At 33.4% G+C, this 21,431-nt stretch overlaps 1 protein-coding gene across 1 annotated transcript in view; it reads right to left on the bottom strand.

Moving 5' to 3' along the window:
- Positions 1 to 12,466, bottom strand: part of LOC129219275 (3 beta-hydroxysteroid dehydrogenase type 7-like) — a 58,366-nt gene extending 45,900 nt beyond the window's left edge. The window contains exon 1 of the mRNA XM_054853604.1: positions 12,205 to 12,466. The gene's annotated coding sequence lies outside the window, so the exon portion shown is untranslated. The remainder of the gene's footprint in view (positions 1 to 12,204) is intronic.
- Between the last annotated feature and the right edge of the window lie 8,965 nt (positions 12,467 to 21,431).

The raw sequence follows: 21,431 nt of genomic DNA, 5'->3' as shown, positions 1-21,431 counted from the left end.
CTTAAATAGAAAATCAAATGCATGTGAAACATCACTAATCATTTCCAATATCATCAAAAATAAACACAGATCAGGAAGAGGCAGACTTTTTTTATATATATTCACACAGCTATATCATTCAACACATCTTTTGCTAACTTTAATGAGGTTACTCAGAGCTACAGTGAATCAAGACTATAAATACCAATTCTGAGATGAATCAAGATTGCAGTTTACTAAAACTAGTTAAATTCGGAAATTTTCTTCCTAAGTTCGGATTTTAAATTATTTTCTTTTCAAAATTATTAGAAAGCAAATGATTGGATAAAAAGACATCTTAAATAGAAAATCTAATGCATGTGAAATATCACTGATCATTTCCAATATCATCAAAAATAAACACAGATCAGGAAGTGGCAGATATTTTTTATATTCACACAGCTATATCATTTAACACATCTTTTGCTAAGTTTAAACGAGATTACTCAGAGCTAAAGTGGATCAAGGCTATAATTCTGAGATGAATCAAGACTGCAGTTAACTAAAACTAGTTGAATTCGGAAGTGATTTAGATGGTGATTTTCTTTTATTGTTGTAGTAGGTTCAAGTAGGGTAAAATAAGTCATGGGATTGGTCAAACAAGCCTTTAACGCAGAAATAAAACAAAAACAAATAATTGATTGAAACAAAAAAAAAGTAGGATCTTTTTAAAAGATCATACAATTTTATTTCCTAAATTTAATTTTGGTGTAAAGTTATCCTAAAGTCCCCTAGGTCAGTTTAAAATGAAATCTTAAAAAAACACAAATATAATATTTTCTTTCTGTGCTGCCAGTTTTATGTATTAGAGGCACCAGGCGTCATTTCATATGCAAAATTAGCTGCAACTTCTACTTTAAAGTTACAGATATTAGTGATTAAATATTTTTCTAAATAGAAGCTTGAGTGTGTTCATCATAAAACTTTTTGATTTAAAGATAATTAAAGGGAAATGCACAATATTGTTTTAACCAAATATATAGAGCACAGTTTCAAGACACCTTTCCCAAAAATGTCAAGTAAAAATGGTAGAAAACAATTTTTAGGCTAAAAAAACAAATGAAGGGTAAAATAGGTTATTTTTTGCATTAGGTTGGGTTTAGCATAATGCATAAAATATAATTATTATTTTTTTTCTTTTAAAATCACTTTTGGTTTTCCCTATTGCTTTCTCATTCTTTTGATGTATAAATAAACATATAAACTTAGAGCGCAAAATAATTAAATTAAAAAACTAAAATTAAGAACCCATTTTTGTTTAAAGAACTACCTCAAGAAAATGTTATTAGAAGAGTTCAACAATTGTAGGTAATTTTTTTTTCTTTATTTTAAATATTTTTTTTAAATTTTTTTTTAGATAGAAAGTTTTGGTCAAACAAATATTAGAAACCATTCTACAGAGATAGCTGATTTTAAAAAATGCAATTGAAGCAGCAACATCAACATCTAGGTTTACCAACAAATCAGGTTGTTTTTTCGATATTGGAACAAGAAGAGTCACAAGTATAGGTTCTTTTAAATATATAATTTTTTTTATTTTAAGCACATTGTCACCTACACCAATAACCTAAAGTAGGTAAAGAAGCTCTGAAGAATGCCAGAAGTAAAAGAACATGTATGCAGAATGAACCTGATAAAATTTTAACAAGCCCCAACAACCTTAGAAAAACAGCACACAAAAAGAGTCTAAAGAGGGAATAAATCAATTAAACTGTCTTTGAAGCAACACACACAAAATAAATAAATGAATGAGTAAATAAAAAATAAATATTTTTGTTGGAAGAAAATTGTGCAACTGATTCTCAGAATGCATTGTGGATGACCAACCTTTAAAAGTTTGAAAGCTGATGATACAAGTTGAGTTTTTGGGAAAAAAAAGACCAAGAAAGACATAGAAACGTTTACATTCTAATTGTTTTCTCAATAACGCAAAGTACAAAATTACTATTAGCTTTAATTTCAATAATTAAATATTTTAATAAAATGAGTTTAAAGCTTTTGAAGCATGATTTCTTTTACCCTGTTAGAGACCTATTTTACCCCACCCTAAGGGACAAAATATGTCATTGACAACATATTTTATAATTTATCAGCAATATTTTGTTATATATTTCATTTATAATGCCATAAGGAATGTTCATTTGTATATCTCGAGCATTTTATTCGCTGGTTGAACCTATATATTTTTTGCTGCCAAAGTAAGATTGTAAAATTGCTGGGTTTTGACCTATTTTACCTCACCTGAAAATATAAAACTAACTTCAACATGGGTCATAATTTGAAAATTCAAGAACAATAATTTATGCCGCAGTGAATTGGAAATGGTTTTGGACCTTGATCTACTTTAGTGCTGAATGCCTCAAATGTGTTAATTAATCATTAACTTTAATTCTTCTTTTGATTTTTATTAAATAATAGTGCATTAATAAATTTAAACTAATTTAATATATTACTGATCTTTAAACATATTTATTTATCACCAAAATTGGACCAAAGTTATCACCAAAAGAGTTTATATATAACTATCACCTATACTCTGATAAATTTTATTATGCTAACATCGTTTTGAATATTTAAAAATTAAGGACAACTATCTAAACTAGTTATAATGTTTTCATTGTGTTTATACAGTTACAGAGATATTTGTTTTCTGGGATCATGTCTGTCTCTGAAACGAAGGGAACAAGGATCCCCAATATGAGACTTTCATGTTCTATTTTTAATAATTAGTGGCTGTTGACTGATTGACAGAAAACATGTCGTAATTATTAACCTTCTGACCGTCGTGGGTCATGAGTAAGATGAGTGAAATTCTTCTCCATGAATTTTTTTTTCTTTTTTTGAGTAACATGCCATGTAAATCCAGTGCCCTACCTTCTATCGATGCCTGGCTATCGCCCTGCGCTTTGGACCGTTTGACAACGAACATTTAGCATCCGATGCAAAATGCTTTTGAAGCAGGCTTGGTAGGGCGCGATAAGACATTCAAAACCATCAGAGAGCTCAAGACTGTCTATACTTTAAAATTACACTTCGATAATTTTTTTAAGTCGTTCATACAGACAATGTAAACTTCAGAATGCTTCCCTTAAAACAATTTCCCTTGACGACACATTCAGACGATCATTTTTTGAACTAAAACAAAATGGCTGAAAAAGACTTTGTTAGTTTTTGTGCACAAGTATAACTTTAACATTGTTGCCAGGCTTCAAAGATCTCATAATGGTTTTGGAACATTCCTGGCTGAGGGATCATGTATCTCCAGGGATTAAGTGTCCCCATATATCATGCCCGGGCAATTCCACGAAAAAGTGGACATGAGGATTGAAATTTAAAAAGTGTTCTATTGCTACAAGTAATACATCAAATTAAAGCTTATAACATGAGTTTCATGAAATTATACAGAAAATTTTAATAAAAGTAACCTTTTCATTATTTTTTTGAGCCTTAAGTTAAGGTAATATGACAAACTTGTATTTGGGAAAAACAAAGTATTTTCATTCACCCAGGATTACTATTTAAAGCAGGCGAATTTAGTATGTGTGTGTATATATTACTATTTGTGACATTTGTCTATCCATTGGAACATTTAATTTTATCATAACAAAATATTTAACAGGATTTTTAGTATAAATACAGTTATAAGGTCTTGCTGTCACACCCGTCACAAAAAAAGATGCTTAAGTTTCCATAGCAAATGCATCCTTCCATGCAAAAAACATGAAACAATCCAACGTTCTAATATTTGCAGGTCCGAATAGGAGTACAATGTTTAAATTTAATGAAATATTTATTATCTGGGAAAATTTGGTGTGACAAACGTTTGTGACAGGTTTGATAAAATTATTGGGACAGGTGTGATAGCATTTAAATTAGCTTTTAAAAACTTTCTAAATGAAGTAGAACATTAAAACATTTTATTTCTTAACAAATTAGCATTGTAGTTTTTAAAAAAAATCTGAAATTCTTATAACATGACAGATTTGAATTATTTGTATTTCAACAATTTTTTGGTTATTAAGTGAGAAACATTTATTTAATTCTTGAAACATTTCAAAGGAGTAAATCAGCTTTAAAGGAAGTAAGTTATGAGTTGCACATGAACTTTGCTTTGTGAGAATGCCTTAGTCAAATATTTTTCATGAGATACAAAGTAATATCGGAGACACTGGAATTATACAACAAGTAAACTTTGCCCAAAATTATGGTACAGGTTCTCAGGATGCAATTTAAAGTCTCATTAACCAATTATTACATTCACAAGTTGTGCATGGTTAAAAGAAAATACAATTTACTCCCTTATGGAAGTAAGTTACTGCATCATGAAATATGCTCTCCGGGACATTTTAAAATGCTAGCATAACTGATCTGAAAACGGAATTGTCTTAACCATGAAAAATGAAAAAATGTTCTGACTGATGTAGAGCTCAATCAAAAGTGATGAAAACAATGAAACTAATGCTTTTTTCCAGGACAGGGGATTTTCAACTGACATGAGATTAGAACTTATTTACCATTTTGTGTAGAATACGACAGTAGTTGCATTTGAGGGGGCTAAATGCAGTCAACATCATCAAATTGAAGTCAAATCAAACTGCTTTTCATTTATTTAATTGTGCAGTGAAGATGACAAGAATTGATCTGTACATTGAAGCAGACGCTATCTAAGTGAATATTGTCTGCAAGTTAGAATTAATGAAGAAATGAAGTTCAGAGAAGTGACAACTTTTGGGAAAGCAGCTCTGATAATGTTTAAGCTGAACAGACTCCAAAGTTTACATTGTAAAATATAGCTATCACTGAAACTCAAATACTATATCTTACTCCCAGTCAGATTATATTAACATATAGCTTTTATTTTTCTTTTCACTAACCACCAAAAGCAACATAGTACAAAGCACTACATTATTAGTATTATGTTACTGTTTTACACAAGTGTTTAAAAAGGAAAAGTAAGAAAAGATACGCAAGCTAATGGATGACCATGTTGTTTTTTCCTTGTAGGAGGTGATATTTAAAAAAAATAAATTGTTGGTATTTACCAAAAAAAGTTACACTTGACCTAATTTCGTTAGCAGTCATTAAAGACCTGCTGAACTAAATGTACACCCAGTATTAGCTTTTCTTCTTATGAAATATAATTTATATTCACTATTGTCAAGTTTGTCATCTGTACTGATCATTATTCTTTTAGAAACTGCTTATCCAAATAGCGGATTTGCAGTGTTTGCACACAAATTTTGTCACACCCGTTACAGCTCCCTAAAAAATCCTGTTTAGTAAAAAAAATTAAATTCATCATAAATATCATGTATTAAGTTTCATTTGAATGTCTTTTAATGGAAAAAAATGCTATAGTCATGAAACATTAAAATATTCACAGGAATTTCTAGAAATATAAGTGCAGGTGAAAACTCATGTCTTGCAAACGTCACACCCATCACAAGTTTTAAAAATTTCTTTAAAAAAAGTCCAACAGTTTTGCTTCAACTTAATTATTCAAGCAAATGCATAGTTAAACATTATTAAAATACTTCATTAGTATTTGGTAACTGATTTAATGCTCAAAATGTTGCTTTAACCAATAAAAATAGTGTCTGAATGTCACACCCGTCACAATGGAATCGCCCACCCCTATTTACATACCAAAATGCCTAATTTCATTATGTTTCTAAAATCCAGCCCCCTCCCCCTCCCTGATCACCAAAATGACGGGCCTGCCTTTTCGTGCAATTCACCTTTCAATGCAAAGAACGTATGATTAAATAACTCTGACCCAGCAATATAAAACTATTTTAATCTATATCTCTGCACATCTAAAACTACAGTAGAACACCATAACCAGTGAAGAGTTTGAGGAGTGGTTTGATCAGTCAGTAGACAGGGACATATGTGTTTTTTATGGAGCGACATATTGGTGTCTGATCATATGTATTCCCCAAAGGAAAATCATCTATTCTTTCATCTGGCACCACAATTGGGGGATGTTTTGCTTCTTCCAGATTTACATTACACAATAATTCTGCCCATTAGATGGAAGCACCTAGGCCAGGGGTAGGCAAGTAATTTTAGTTGGTGTCTTGACAGTTTTGAAAATTTTTACGGAGAAAAAACTATCCTATTCTTATTAAGAAAAAGTTAAGAAGTACGCTAAACTTGTAAAAAGTATGAATGAAAATATTGTCCAAACTATGCTGCTTTACTAACAATGTTTGCCCATAAAGGTGGGGGGGGGGGGGACTACCTATAAATATTAATACTACTATTTGTAAAAGATAAATAATTTATCATCAATTTTTAAACATTTCAACAAAAGCTGTTACATAATAAAGGTTTTTAAAAACTTCTTTGCTCGAAAATTTCAGCACTGAAATCACATTTTGAATTATAACAATGTATTTTAGGACACAGATTGTCTTCTAATGAAAATATGAGTCCTTTATAGATTGATGTTGGAAGCATAATGTTCTTATATCCCACTGATTATTGCAAAACATGTCCAACATTATAATCAAGACAACAGCGGTTTAAAATCCCCATTTTCTCCCCTAAAAGATACACATTATAGGAGGACAACAGATCTGAAATATCTTTATCCGAGTCTGGTAAGAAGGAAGTTAGACGTTAGTATAAAATTAGTAAGTAAAAAAAGAAATCAAAAACCTTAAAATAAGCTCCCCCCCCCCCCCTTTTAAAGTTACAAATCGACTGGACACCCATGCTCCTAACCTACAGAAAAATTGCATAAACAATATAAAGGGGAAGTCAGTTTTGGAAAATTTTAACCAAAATTGCAATCAAAAGACAAGTTGAAATTTCAACAATGCTGAACCTTGCGAGACTTGTTAACTATTTTTTTACTTCTTTTTTCATGCAAAATAAAATTATTTCAAAACGAGCAGAATTTAAAAATTCAAACTTTCCCTGAAGAGACAATTATGCAAAAATCTTAAAAACAAATTTTTAATAACAATAAAAGTACTCTTAATAAATTAAAATAAATGAGTCAACAGCACAAGGAAAACAAATGAAACCGTTAAAAACAAAGAATCTCTAATGCCAAAATTATGGTTTCTTTTTTTTGCAGGGTTTTTAACAGCAATCTAGTTGGACAGGTTATAGAGCAGAACAGATTTTTTTCAGGGAAGCCAAAAGCTTATTAATTTGGCTCTCAGTAGTGGGAAAAAATTTAAGAATCCCATTAAATATTTTTAAACTCTTTTCTCCATAGCATAAATAAAACTTTTAAAACAATTACTAACAAAACACACACAAAGGTATTTAAATGCAATCAATTTCGTTTGCTATAAGAGTCAGTGTGAAAGAATGCATTTAACTCACTGGTTTCAAATTCAAAGATACATAACAACACAATTCATCATTGAATTATTTTTTGATAGAATCAATAATTTACATTTTTAATCAAAAAAAAAAAAAAAATATGTAGGTGAACATAGGAGAGTCATTTCATTCGAGGAAGCTAATAGTGAAATTATGAATTTCTTTTTCAGCTTATAAGAGAAATGAAAAATGAGAGATTTCACATGGTATTTTCTTGCAAAACCATAAACTCCGATAATGCTATTATGCTTTGATTTTTTTTTAATTATGTAAGATTGCACAGTTAGATAAATTCAATGCCCAACACCTCAGCCAAACAGATGTATGTGGGGAGAAAGTCAACAGACTCCCAAAAAAATTTTAAATTTATAAAAACTCAACATGAGCTCTGGGTCTCTTATCATCCTGGTATCCTTGTGCTATATAGTAATTATGACAATGTTTTTAACAAAAACCACTCCCTATTATAGCATTTAAGTGAAATTATAAAGTGTAGTATTTAATTGAATTGAAACATGACTTAATTTCTACTAAAAGAAGTGCAGGCGCTCAGTTCTCTTGAGCTCCTATTCAAATTCAGCTCTGACAGAAAGTATTAAGTTATTTTACATTCCCATTTGATATAAATTAGTACATAATATGTCCAAACTTTAAAGTAAATTAATTGTCTTTTAGGATTTCAAAACATATTTTCAAACAACACAGAAGAGGCCTTCTTGCCGCAATGAAGAATAGATGGGGGGGGGGGGGGAGGGGGGGCGATTCAAAGATCCAAATCAACACGATTCATATGTACTTTGTTACTAATACAATCTGCTTCCTTTTTTAAACATGAGTGTTGAAACCATAAGAAAAACTGATAAAATTAAAAGAACTATTAAATCCCTTATGTCTATTATGAACACATGTGTTAAAATAGATGCTCCAGTCAACAGAAAAATAAGAAAATGAACAAAAAATATAATAATATTTTATAAATTTTAGGCATCATTAAACTAAAGACGCAAAACCAAAAGTCTAAGCACTTAAAAATGTTAAAATTGACTTAAGAGAAATTTGAACACATTTGTAATCAGAAAAAAGAAACTGCAGGAAAACTTCTTACAGTGGGTTTCAAAAACATGTATGGGTCATTCTCCCTTCTTTTTTTTTTCATTTTTACATGAAAGTGTTACCTACTAGAAGTGACCAGAAACAGTGGCCCAGCTAAGTTCCAATTATTTTACTCATAACTAAAAACAATTTAAAATTGCCTTATTCACGGAAATTTAAAAAAAAAAAAGAAAAACTTTTAATATTTAAAAATCTAGGTCAATTTAATATCAAAGTAGTAATTTTGTTAATTGGTGCAAACAATCAGCTATTTCAATGATTAGTGGGAATATAATATTAAGCTCTCTTAACTAAATAAACTAAAGTATGGCTTAATTAGTAGCTTCAAATGTATGTTAAAAAATAGTATTTAGTAAATTTGAGGATCTGCCAATTTATAATTTTGGTAGAATGCATACTATTGATCTATTTCCCCTCCAACAGTTATTTTTACCACAGAAATAATGACACTGATAACGCTTGTGACGGATGTGAGGATATTCCATTAATATAGGCCTAATAGATACATTTTTCATGGGAAAAATTTTTTTCTTTGTTGCTACAATCTGCACATGTTGAGCACATATGAAAACATGTTCACTTCTTTTTTTACTTTAATTTACATCCCTGAAATTCAAGTTCATGGAGGTGAGAAGTCAGAATAACCACACTTAGTTTTTAAAGCAAAATCTATCTTATTGTTTTCGATAAAAGTCTCAGAACTTCAACTATGGCGAAAAATAAACAAGGGGGCTCCCTTGTATCATGGAAAATAAAATTTGATGTCATCACTGCCACATGCTAATGAGGAATGGCATTTTGTTTTTAGGTAACGTAGGTGAGAATTTATTGTGTGACATAACTCCTTGTCCTTCTAAAATGAACTAAAACACAATATTAAAAAATTTAATATACTTAAACAATTAGTATTTGAGACACTTGTGAAAGGAATAATAAATAAATAAGTATATACTTTTAATTAAACAAGTTATTAAGCAACATAAACAGTCACACAAGGTGTGTAACATGCCACGGAGGTGTGAGAATTCACAAGTTGTGAACCAAAAATATACTAAAACAAAAACTATTATAAAAAAATTGTTGGCAGGTTTAAATAAATATATTTTTGATGAAATTAAAAATCATTGTCAAATGAATTGTTCCGTAAAGTTTTTACTGTAAAAGGCGTGACACAAAAGTTAACACTTTTTGAAGAATGACCCATATATTTTACTTCATATACAGTATGAAGATAATTGCACTTCATTTATGCAGGATATTTGCGCAGAGCAGTTACAAACTGTCATCAGATTGAGTTATATAAGCCTAGATGATTTGGAATTACATAGCATTGAAGGTCAGAAGAGCTTTCTTCACACGAGAGAAGGTGTTTCAGGAGGGAGTTTGATAGCCTAAAAGTTTTCGCTCAGGATAGCGAATGCATCAACAGTTGTTAGAAATGTTTCAATCTATGTTACAAAAGCATTGCATAGGTACATGTGCTTTGTGTTTACAAGGAATCTCTTTCTCAATGCAGGCAGTTTATAGCATGGGAGGCTAAGCAAGAGTTGAATAAATTGCCTTTCTCTTGTTCGTTTTTTTAGTTTGGCTCCGGGACAACTTATCCGATCCCAGGTGTTACTGTGATGCCTACATATTTTTTATTTCTGGCTCTGTACCCCCCCCCCCCTCCCTTCTTCAGCACAGTTAAAAGGAATTATATTTCTAAATAAAATACTATTTGAAAGCAGATTTAGTCGAACCCCGATTTAATGAATTCATCAGGACCAAAACTTTGATACGTTAAATCCGGGTTATTTGTAATATGGGGGTGTAAAAAAACTGCACTTATTTTATCTATGAGCCCTAATAAGCAACTGTACATAAATCAGGGTTGGCTTTCTGCCGGCAGAAACTAGTTTTTGCCGTGCCAGTGGCAGAAACTGGTTATAACCAGTAAACACCAGCAGAAACTGGCAAAAATTTAATAACTCAAGTAATTAGTAAATGATATTTGTTTAAGTGAACTAAAAAATTAAACATCATTTCATCATTTAAAAAAATAAAATCCCATGCTAGTGCCCTTGATTTAGTTCAGAAAGGGAACTTTCCAATTGCAGAGGCTCGTAGTATTTGTATTAATTTAACAAAGGATAAAAAACCATACAGTGATGCTTAGGAAAGAAGAGTGACATACAGAATTAACAGGCATCACTGATTTGCTCACTTATATGCTTCCTCTAAGTTGTTTGTGATTGAAATGATTATGTCATGTGCTTCAAGAAGAAAGTGCCAGAATTTTACTTGACTAAATTTTGTACCTAATGTCACAGCTTTGCAGAACAAATTGGCCCCATTTCTCAAAACTTATTTTTCCAGTCAAATGTTTACCACAACCCCAGTTACTACATGGTGGACCAGTTATACAATAGATGAAAGTTTCACAAACATTGCTTGCTCCTTGATGCATTGTCTGCTAGCTCTTCTGTTTTAAGAATATTCTAAAATTTCTCATTTGTGCGTAGTAAATTGAGAACCTGTTTAGATTTTTGAAACCAGCTTTTCTAAGAGGCAGTTGCAGGGTCCAAACAATGTAACATTTGATTTTGAATTGCGATAATTTTGTAATAAAATTACAGTACTTTTGGTAAACAATTAATTATTTTTCCATGCATTTTCTGTTGTATATCAAGAATTAATTTTTCATTTTGTGAGTTTTTGCCAGTTTCTGCTGCAAAGTGGCAGAAAGTGGTTTTTGCCATGCCGGTTTTAACCGGTTTCTACCAGTGGTTTTAACCACCTCGGCAGAAACTTGCCAACCCTGACGTAAATATCCAAAAGAAAAAAGTTTTGACTTTTGTCAGCATTCCGCGAATTATTACACTTGTTAATTTGAATTTTTGAAGTACTGAGTAATAAATGTTTAACAATTTACGTGATACTTTACTCGAAATAGTTCTCTTTTGACTCTATGGAGAAAAGAAAATACTGTGTCATTTACAACCTGCTGCATGAAGAATGAGACACGTTTTTAGTTTTGCAGGCCATGTAAGGCATTTGAAAAAATAAGTTTTAATGGGAGTTTCATTACCCCTTTTTGCATCAGACACAATTCATTGGTTGCCCCCTCGCCTGTCAAAAATTGCAGATTCCGATAAAAGTGTTTTTCTGCTTTGGACAATATTGATGTGTCATTTGGAAAACAATCCAATATTTCCTAACTGAAATTAACCAAACAAAATTTTTTGGCTGTTTAAATGATTCGTTAATTCGGGGTTTATTATTCGTTAAATAGGGGGGTTTGCTTTCATTTTAGTCGGGGAAAAATAAAAATTCGTTAAATCGCGAAGTTCATTAAATAGAGGTTCGTTAAATCAGGGTTCGACTGTAATAACTACACACATTTTTCCTTTTTTGGTGAATTAAAGAAAAGCATATTCATCTTACAAAACTAAAGCCGTTCTTTTGACGATTATAAACGTCAATTCGTTAATTCGTAGGTTTTAGAAAAAGTTGAATTTCGAGCGTAAGTTGGATCAATGACATGTCAACAAATACTACATATTTGACAAGGTCTTATCTATGAAGTGTATTCAATAGTTAATATTTTAAAAGCAGTGAGATATATTACAAAGGAAAACAAACTCATAAAATATTCCAACAAAATGAGCAAGTCCATCGCAATAAACAAATAATTAGAGATCAAAACACTTTAGCTTAACAAAATTATAAAAGAGATAAAAACTCACGTACCTCTTCTTTCTTCGATTGCTTTGTAAACACCAATAAAAATCAGCTCAAGAACAAAGCTAAATTGTATGCTTTATCAAAACTGATTATGACAAATATTCATATGTTTTTACCATGATTACAAAATGATTAGCAGCCCAACCCCCAGACAGTTGCTTAGCAACGCGATAATCCAAAGGAAGATTGTGCCGATTCTTCTAAAACAAAATTCAAAACTTTTGTCATTTAATTCAAACGTGTCTCGCGGAAGCGATGCAAGGCCAACAGAGTTAAACAGCAAACTAATAATCAAAAACCGCCGAAAGGAAAACAACGTGACATTATTTCTCCCACTCCCACTTCACCTAAGAATGCTTTCGTCACTTCATTTTGATTGGTTCAATTTGAGCTTCGTTTATCCACGTGGTTTATGGAAAGTAAAGGATTGAAAATTACCACAAGGCATTTGCGAAATGAAATTAAAAAAGCAGAGAATGATTGTTTTAGTCGTTCTTCTACTCCAAAGTAATTTCTTTAATAGAAATATGATTTTGATTCATTTTCACTCAAACTTTTGTTTGATTTGATAATACGTCAGACGGGAATTCTGCATTTGATCTTAATCGATTGAGAAAGTCCAAACAAGGGCTCGAATCACTTTCTTCCCAATTTTCTACTGTTACATTTTGTCATTATTTATTTTTTAGGAAAGCTATTCAGCTTCACATACACAAAGGACCGCAATCAAAGCACCTTTATCTCTGGGCAAACAAGAGAAGAATGTGCAACACAAAGAGAAAACAGCCACTGCACCGGTGGGAATAAAACCTATGAAATTCATATATATTACATACGAAGTGAAACTATATCAAAGAGCCCCAATAGAATCCCTATATGAAAACGTAGGGACTCTAAGGCTGCGTTCGGAAACGATCCACCGGTTACACCGCGTGGTTAGTCCGGTGTGGTTATGACGTGTTTGGAATTTCTCTAGGAATTCCGGTAGAACAGCTGTGTTTCCGAACGCTCGTGGTTAAACCGCGGTAGTTCTAATTCAGCAGCAAACGACACTCCAATCAACGCGTAACTTTCATAGTAGGCAAGTCACGTGCGTTACGATCAAAACATGAAACACGACCGGATTGGCCAACACAGACTTTGTGACGTTTGTGATCTCGCTAACCGCTTCCAAACAGCGGTGCCACAGGTTGCTACCAAGTCGACCGCCAGAAAACAACCGCAGTGTTTCCGAACGTGGTTAAGTGACGTCACCGGTTCCACCGCAAGCGTTTCCGAACGCTTGCGGTTGCACCGAGGCGACCGATCCGCGTTTCCGAATGCACCCTAAGCCACAAACTCGCGGTTGTCCAACAACTTCACACACATCAGAGGAACAAAGCGGCTTTGTGTTCGGACAAATAAACAAGGAAAATTTAGCATCATTCACTAATCACTACCTTCATGCATTCATATTCATGTAGATGACACAGAGCAATATCATGAGCAAATCAAAGAGTTGTATAATATAGCAACTCTTTGGAGCAAATCTCCATGCCATCATGAAGATCCGTGCTGCAGGGCATTCAGGAGCGCAATTGCCCCCCACCCCCTTAAAAAACTAATGTTTGTACTTTGTGCATATAAGTGGGCGTGGTTTTTGTCATTTTGCCGACAAAATTTACATTGAGTGCACCCCCCCCCCCTTTGGAAAAATCGAAATGATAGGCCTGCAGTGCTGTTTTGATGAAATTGCTTTTTGAAAGAAGTTCAGTCTCTCGTGGTAGAAGCTCCGTCTTTTTAAGCCGGAGGTTGCGGGTTCGATTCCCGCTGGCACCATATTGCTATCTCCTTCTCCTGTGATGCAAATCTTTCCTGTGTAAATGCGGAGGCAAAGACGCACTGTACTCAGTCCTCAATGCATATATTAAGCAGTAGCTTCTGTATTACTATAAAAAAAAATTAGCACTAGAAACACGTCAACAACTAGCAAAATATTGGAAAATTTGAGGCTCCTTCATGTTTTTTTTTTTCAGCGGAACATGTTTGTACAATAAACTAATGTAAAATAAATAGATGAAAATAATCGAAAAATAAAGCAACTGTTTACTTGCTCAGGGCACTTTATATGTAGGGCTCGACCGATGGCATTTTTTGGCCGATGGGCCGATGCCGATTGTTGGCCGATTGTTCAAAGATGGCCGATGGCCGATTGCCGATTGTTTTCCCCCAAATGGCCAATTGCCGATGGCCGATGGCCGATGCCATTGGCCGATGGCAAAAAAAAAAAAAAAAATCTAACGGAAATAAATTGATAAGATTGTCAGGGATTTAAAGGATCATTTTTTCATTTCACTTTACTTCCTTTCTAACGAATAAGGACTTGTAATCAAAAAAAAAAAAAAAATCAAATTTCGACCTAATTTCTATTTTACGATCACCCAATTTAAACTTCACAAGTTTTTTCGGCACTGCTTCTTTAACTTCATCCTGGGGTAGAAGGCGACTTTCACGTTGAGGATTCACGGTTTGATTAATCAATGGTCTGATATGACAAACAAATACCGTACCGTTTCGTCGGACTTAGCTCCGTGTGACTCTTACCTGTTCCCAGCAAACAAACATTTGCATGGACGCCGCTTTCTTCCGTCAGGAAAAGATAAAGCTGCATCATAGTAGGTTGCGAAAAAGGCTTCCAGGAGTGTTTCCAAAAGTTATATGAACACTGGCAGAAGTACATAGTCGCTCAAGGTGACCCTTTGAAGGTGGATGTGCTTCGGTAATGCGAACTATACATTTTATACAGCTTGTCCCCGAAATTTTGGATCGTACTATGTACAATCTATATAGGATGTAGTTATGCTTCTCTTTTTTGACTGTTGTAAGATGATAGAGAAAGAACTACAGCCGAAAAAAGAGAAAGAAAAAAAACAAAAGGAAGAAAAACAAAGACACTGTTTAATATCCAACTGATTTTTTTTCTTTTAATTGAACATATAATTAAGATTTCAGCAATGTTGTAATAATGTATGGATTATGTACGCTATACATAGTTAAAAAACGTTAAATTATGTTGTTTAATCATTCAAAAAAAATTTAAGAATAAAAATATGAAACCGTCAACAAATTATGCAATTAATTGGAAAGATTGCACGTAGAAATGTTTTAGTCATGAAATTAAACAAAAAAGGTAACAGATAAATTACAATATTAAATCAAAATAGGAATATTTTAATATTTATTCAAAATTTATGAATAGAAAAATTTGCATTTTTCATAAAAGCTATAAGAGTGACATAAATTTTTCTGAAAAAAGAAATAGCCATGAAAAGAGCGAGCTTCTTAAAACTTAGCTACAATAAAAAAAAAACTCGATATTTACTCCAAGTAAATAATAACGGAATAGATATACTACTTGATCTGATGTTTGCGCACACAATATTGAACAAGTTGATTGTTTAAAATCTTTTATAAAGCACTACAAACAAGTTCAAATTAAAATTTTCAATTTAACAATAATTTTCTGAAATTAAAAAAATTGCTTAATAGAAAATCCTTGAAACTTTTATGTAAAATATTATTATAAATATGATGTAAACGAAAATAACTCGTTCATTGATGTTATAAAAATACATGAAAATAGTTACTTACAATAGAAAAAAAAATCGATCGCTATAAATGATGCAAAAAAGATGGCGCATTACGAAATAAAGATAAATTAAGAATGAGAAATACGCAAAATTACATTTTTTGAGCAAAATAAATAATCGCTAAATATTTAAAAAATGCTTGAAACGACGAGGGAGGGGCGGGGGAGGGGGGTCACCCCCTGATTTTGGAGTAACTCACAACGTTAAACTTCGTTCACAACTTCGTCCTCATTTGTTTAGTACAAAACCACACCACCAACGCCTCGGAAGAGTTTCTGAGTCGACTTTAGCACTTCTGAAGAAAAAAAATCAAAAGTCCCTTTGATTTCCGCAATTATGTCACCATTCAAAGCGTCTTTAATCAATTTCTTACATTAATGCTCTAAATTCTTCCTAAACAATAGATTAAGTTTGAAAAAGAAAATCTCCAATTTTATAAATGGTGTTAGTTTTAAACAACTCAGATGTGCAACTAGAGTTTAATTTCAGAATTATAGGGAGGGAGGGGGGGGGGGGCAGGCAAGAGTTCTAAAAATTCTCTTTGGTTCAACGGAAATCTACCAAAATGGCACTAAAACCGGTTTCTCCATCTCATATGTGTTTCCATGGTCTCCCCAATCCGGCAATATACACTCTATAACAAAAAAAAAAAAAAAAAAAAATCGCGCCACTGACGCCTACACACTGCCGAGCCAGATTACAGTGGTTCATGGCTCGATCGGGTTGGTATGGTGCCGACTGGGGATGTGTAGTCTTTAGCTTTTAACTGTGTCATGACGATCATCGAAGACGTGTTTGGAGACGCCCAGGGCAGAAGAGGGATCTTGGTTTCACTTTTGTACGCCACACTGGCCCTCGACAAGGCATTATGGTCTTGGGTGCTATTTCCTTTGATAACTGGACCCCTTTGGTCGTAATTAGAGGTACACTTACTGCACAGTGGTACGTCGACGACATCCTAAGACATGTTTTGTTGGCGTTCCTTTTGCGGTACCCTCGGCTGGTTTTCAGCAGGACAATGTAAGATAACATACGGCATGTGTTGCTATGCATGTCTGCAAACTTGTCAAACTCTTCTGTGGCCTGTTAGATCGTCAGATCTCTCTCCCATCGAGCATGTCTGGGATATGATGGGATCGCGATTGCCTCTGGCAAGGAATGTTGATAACCTCGTCCGACAATTGCAGCGAATTTGGCCGGAAATACCGCAGGACAACCTCCGGGAGCTTTATCGGTGTTTCCCACGTCGTTGCTTCAGCTTGTATCTAGGCTAGAGGCGGGTCAATACCTTATTGAACTTGTTACTGTAACTCTGACATAAATTATTCAATTATTCTAAGAATTTAATCATTTACTATTCTGTGCATTGTCTTCCTATCCACCAATTTTCGTCTCAATCGGATCACTCTTTCTTGGTGCAACGATTTTTTTTGTTATAGTGTGTATGACCAAATGATCGTCAGTCTGAGACGCTGTATTAGTTTTGTATTGAAATAAGTAATTAATAGCCACAAAAAATGAGTAAATAGGCTTTTTAGAACACCCGATCGAAAACAAAAAGGGAAATGCACAACTGGAACGTACACACACCCCACATGCGAAATTTTAACCTTCTACAGCTTACAATTTTTGAGTTATGACTTATAAGAGATACATACGTACATCCAGCCGCAAGAAACAACGCAATAATTAACTTGTATGGTACCTGAATGTAGTATTAAAAACTCTCTCTGGGGTGACTAAAATAGAAATTCATACTGAAGTTTAAGGAAACAATTTCATATGAAAACAATAACTCTCTTTACTTTGCATTAAAAAGTTAAACAGCAAAGGTCTTTTTTTTCGAAAACATCGGCCAATTCCATCGGCTTTTCGATGCTTTTAATGCCGATGGGCCGATGTTTCCTACAAGTTAGCATCGGCCGCCGATGCCGATGCCGATGGCTAAATTGTCGAACCATCGGCGCCGATGCATCGGCCAGGCCGATGCATCGGTCGAGTCCTATTTATATGTTTGAATTTTTTTTTTTTTTTTTATTGATCGAAAAAAAATTTCGTTTTTCCTTCTCGCACATTCGGGAAATAGCGTAAATTCGCTGCTTTTTAATGAAGTTAGTATTTTATTTTTTGAAGAATAGAGTAAACCCTCTTTTTACGCGGGTTTATTTTACGCGGTTTCGATTATACACGTTTTAAAATTTGATACCTTTATTTTTTTTTACGCGGATGAGTTTCGGTTTTACGGGGATGTGGCAATGTAAACAGATAAAATTTTCCCTCTTCCAAAATCTAAACTCCTAACGATTGCAGATTACACGTAATGAACTGCATTTTGGCGTGCTAATAATCGAGCTTGGGACACTGGAGGCATTTTATGCGATTGGTTCCAGAGCCCTTTCCAGAAGTAAAGTTATTAAACTCACACAGCTTAGAAATCACTGGAAGAAGAGATTTTAGAAGTGACAAAGGAGGTCGAAACCAGCGGATACCGACGGAGGATGACGCGCAACCAAAAACTTTCACATTGAAAATTTTGAGCCATTCCTAAACAATAGAAATGATCTTTCTAATTTGTCCTTGAAGGAAGATTCTATCATGGAAATGACATAAGTGATCATGGTTACGTTAATGTTCTGCAAAGAATTACAGAGAAAAGTTCTTAATGATTGCCAAAAGACGAACATAGTCAGCTCCTTTTTATAAACAGAACACGAAATTAATTTATGTTTTCTTCATACATGTTGTGCATAAAAGTTGATATAAGTACACATTAAACTTATTATATACAATTAGTCATCACTAAAATGAAATATTTTGTTATCTACGGAAACAAACCACTATTTTAACACTAGTATTAGGTCTCAATTTACGCGGTTTAGATTTACATGGCATTTCCGTGGAACGCAACCCCCGCGTAAAACGAGGGTCTACTGTAGTGTCGTAAACAAGACGTTGCACTTTGTTCCAAAACATCAATGTGTATACTGCATTTTTTTTTTGAATAAGTATTTTTAATTCAATTTTAGTTCAACTGATGACAAGAGAAAACATAAAATTAAATTTTGAATTTGCTTTTATTATTTTATCTTGTTTATGATTATTTTCAATATTATTATTATTATTGTCATTATTACTATTATTTTATTTTATTTGATATCATTCTTATTCTAATTATTATAATTATCCTTATCGATAGTATTACCATTATTATTGTTATTATTAGCCACTATCATCATCATTATTATTAGCATTATCTTCATCATTATTATAACATTATCATTATTTTAATTTCCTTATCCTTATTTATTAGCGTTGAAAATCTTTCAATTTTGTTTTGGAAAATTTCAAAATAAACTCCCCCCCCCAAAATAACGGTTCATTCCGTTGTTTAAAGAGTATTTTAAACCTTTTATATCTCAACCCATGGGTGAGACCAGGAAGGATGCGATTTGAAGCAGGCAGGCTCGGACTGGCCCGCCTGCCAACCTGCCCGTGGGCAGGTGCGCCCTTCCTACTTTTTATGATGAAATGCAATGCAAACGCCTTTGCTGAAAAGCAAAAATAAAAACTTATCTTGCAAATTCAGAACGAAATTTTCTAATTGATTCGAAAGCTCTCATACCTTCCATTTTGAAGTTTCGAAAATTTTCCTCCAAGCCCGCTTTCCCTAATGTTATCTCCTAAAAATTTCCGTCTTTTGAGTTTCAATTTCGAGAAATTGCCGGGAAAAGTTCCGTCTATCCCATCCCCTCTCTTCCCGTAATGTTTCCAAACATGACCAACAAGAGCGTTTTTAAGACTCTAGTTTCAAAAATAAATAAATAAATAAATAAATAAATAAAATAAAAAAAAACAAAAATAATAAAAGAAAAGAAAAGAAAAGGAACAGACCTTGGAATCTTCAATCAAAAAGACTGCCTATTCTGAAACTTCGATTTCGAAAACGTTCTGGAAGAAAGTTTCGAATCGCATTTTTTCCCCTAACGTCATTAAAGATGGACGGCAATAGCGTTTTAGGATTAAAATTAAAAAAAAAAATTCTGGAGCTGGGGGGAGGCCACTAGACCTTCTCTCTTTATCTTCTAACATCATCGAAATTAGTCTAACTGCATTTTTGAATTACATGAACAAGTTTATTATTGTTGGTAGAGTCGGTAGTGGTTGCCGTTTGAATACAGTTGTCTAGGCGTTTGTCAGTGAGTTTTTCTACACTTATTTTTAATGAATTTCATAGTGGAAAAGTTGAATTTCGTATAGATATGTAGCAGTGCGCATTTTATAACATAATGACCACTTGACATCAATGTCACCTAGTGAAAAAAATATCACTCAGAAGATGCGAAATCAAACCACTGGGCGACTTCAGAAATTTCGAATGTATTTATTCCTTTTTTTTTTTTTGTAAATTGCCGTTTTTGGCACTTGATTGAAAAAACTAGTGAAACGTGCCTTCCCCTAAAAGTTAACAAAGATGGCCTACAGTCAAGTTTTTACAATTTCAATGGGAAGTCCACAAAATCTCTCCTCTCTCAAATAAACAAAAATCGTCTAAAATTGTGTTGACAAAATTTCGGGAAAAGGTCACCAAACTCTCTCTCTCTCTCTCTCCCCATCCCTAACACATCACAAAAAATCGTCTACAACTGTATTTTTATGACTTTAATTCCAAATATTTTGCAGTGGAGAGTTCCTTGACCCCCTCTCTCCAAAGCCATCGAAGATTGTCAAAACTTTTGAATTTTTGCATCTTTAATTTCGAAAAAATCGCCGGAATCGAAAACTTTTTCGAAAATGTCGCTAATGAGGGCTTTCAATTACGTTTTTAAAACTTCAATTCCGAAAAAGTTCCGGGGGAGAGCCCTCGATCTCGAGTCCTTCTCCTAACGTCAATGAAAACCCACTAACATTGTTTTTGAAGTTTCAATATTGAAAATTTGACGGTTTACTCCCGACTCCATCCCTTCCCTTTACGCTACCAAAGATGGCTCACCATCGTATTTCAAAGCTCCAATTTCCATCAATTTCCGATGGAAAGTTCCAAACCCCGTTCCTTCCCCCTACGTCATAAAAGATGGCTTACAACTGCGTTTTTGAGACTTCAATTTCAAAAAATTTCCGGAGAAGAGTCCCCATGTCTTTCTTTCCTCATCTTTCAACATCATTCAAAGATCGTCTAAAACAGCTTTTTTGGAACTCCTACATCGAAAAGTTTCTGTTGAAAAGTTCTGAACCCCATATCTTCTGCTACATCATCAAAGGTGGCCTACAATTGCGTTTTTAGGACTTCAATTCCGAAATTTTTTCCGGAGGAAAGCTCCCGAACCCCCTGGTTTTTAGCAATACTATAATTGCGTTTTTGAAGCTATCATAAAACGACTGGGGAGAACTCGTGTCTCTCATTTTTCGCTCCAAGAACACAAAGATAGCAAATAATTGTGTTTTCGAAAATATACCCTTAAATTTCAAAAAAAAAAAAAAAAAAAAAAAAAACCGGAACGGGACCCCTAAACCTCCCTTCCACTTGTTTACCTCCAAATAGTCTAAAAATGCGTTCCGAACCAAAATTTTCGGGAGAAAGTCTGCAAACACTCCTCCCTTTGCGCG

The sequence above is a fragment of the Uloborus diversus genome, chromosome 3 (genome assembly GCF_026930045.1).
Source record: "Uloborus diversus isolate 005 chromosome 3, Udiv.v.3.1, whole genome shotgun sequence".
Classification (NCBI taxonomy): Eukaryota; Metazoa; Arthropoda; class Arachnida; order Araneae; family Uloboridae; genus Uloborus; species Uloborus diversus.
Note: the sequence above shows the minus strand (reverse complement) of the source record. Positions and strands in the feature narration are given on the sequence as shown.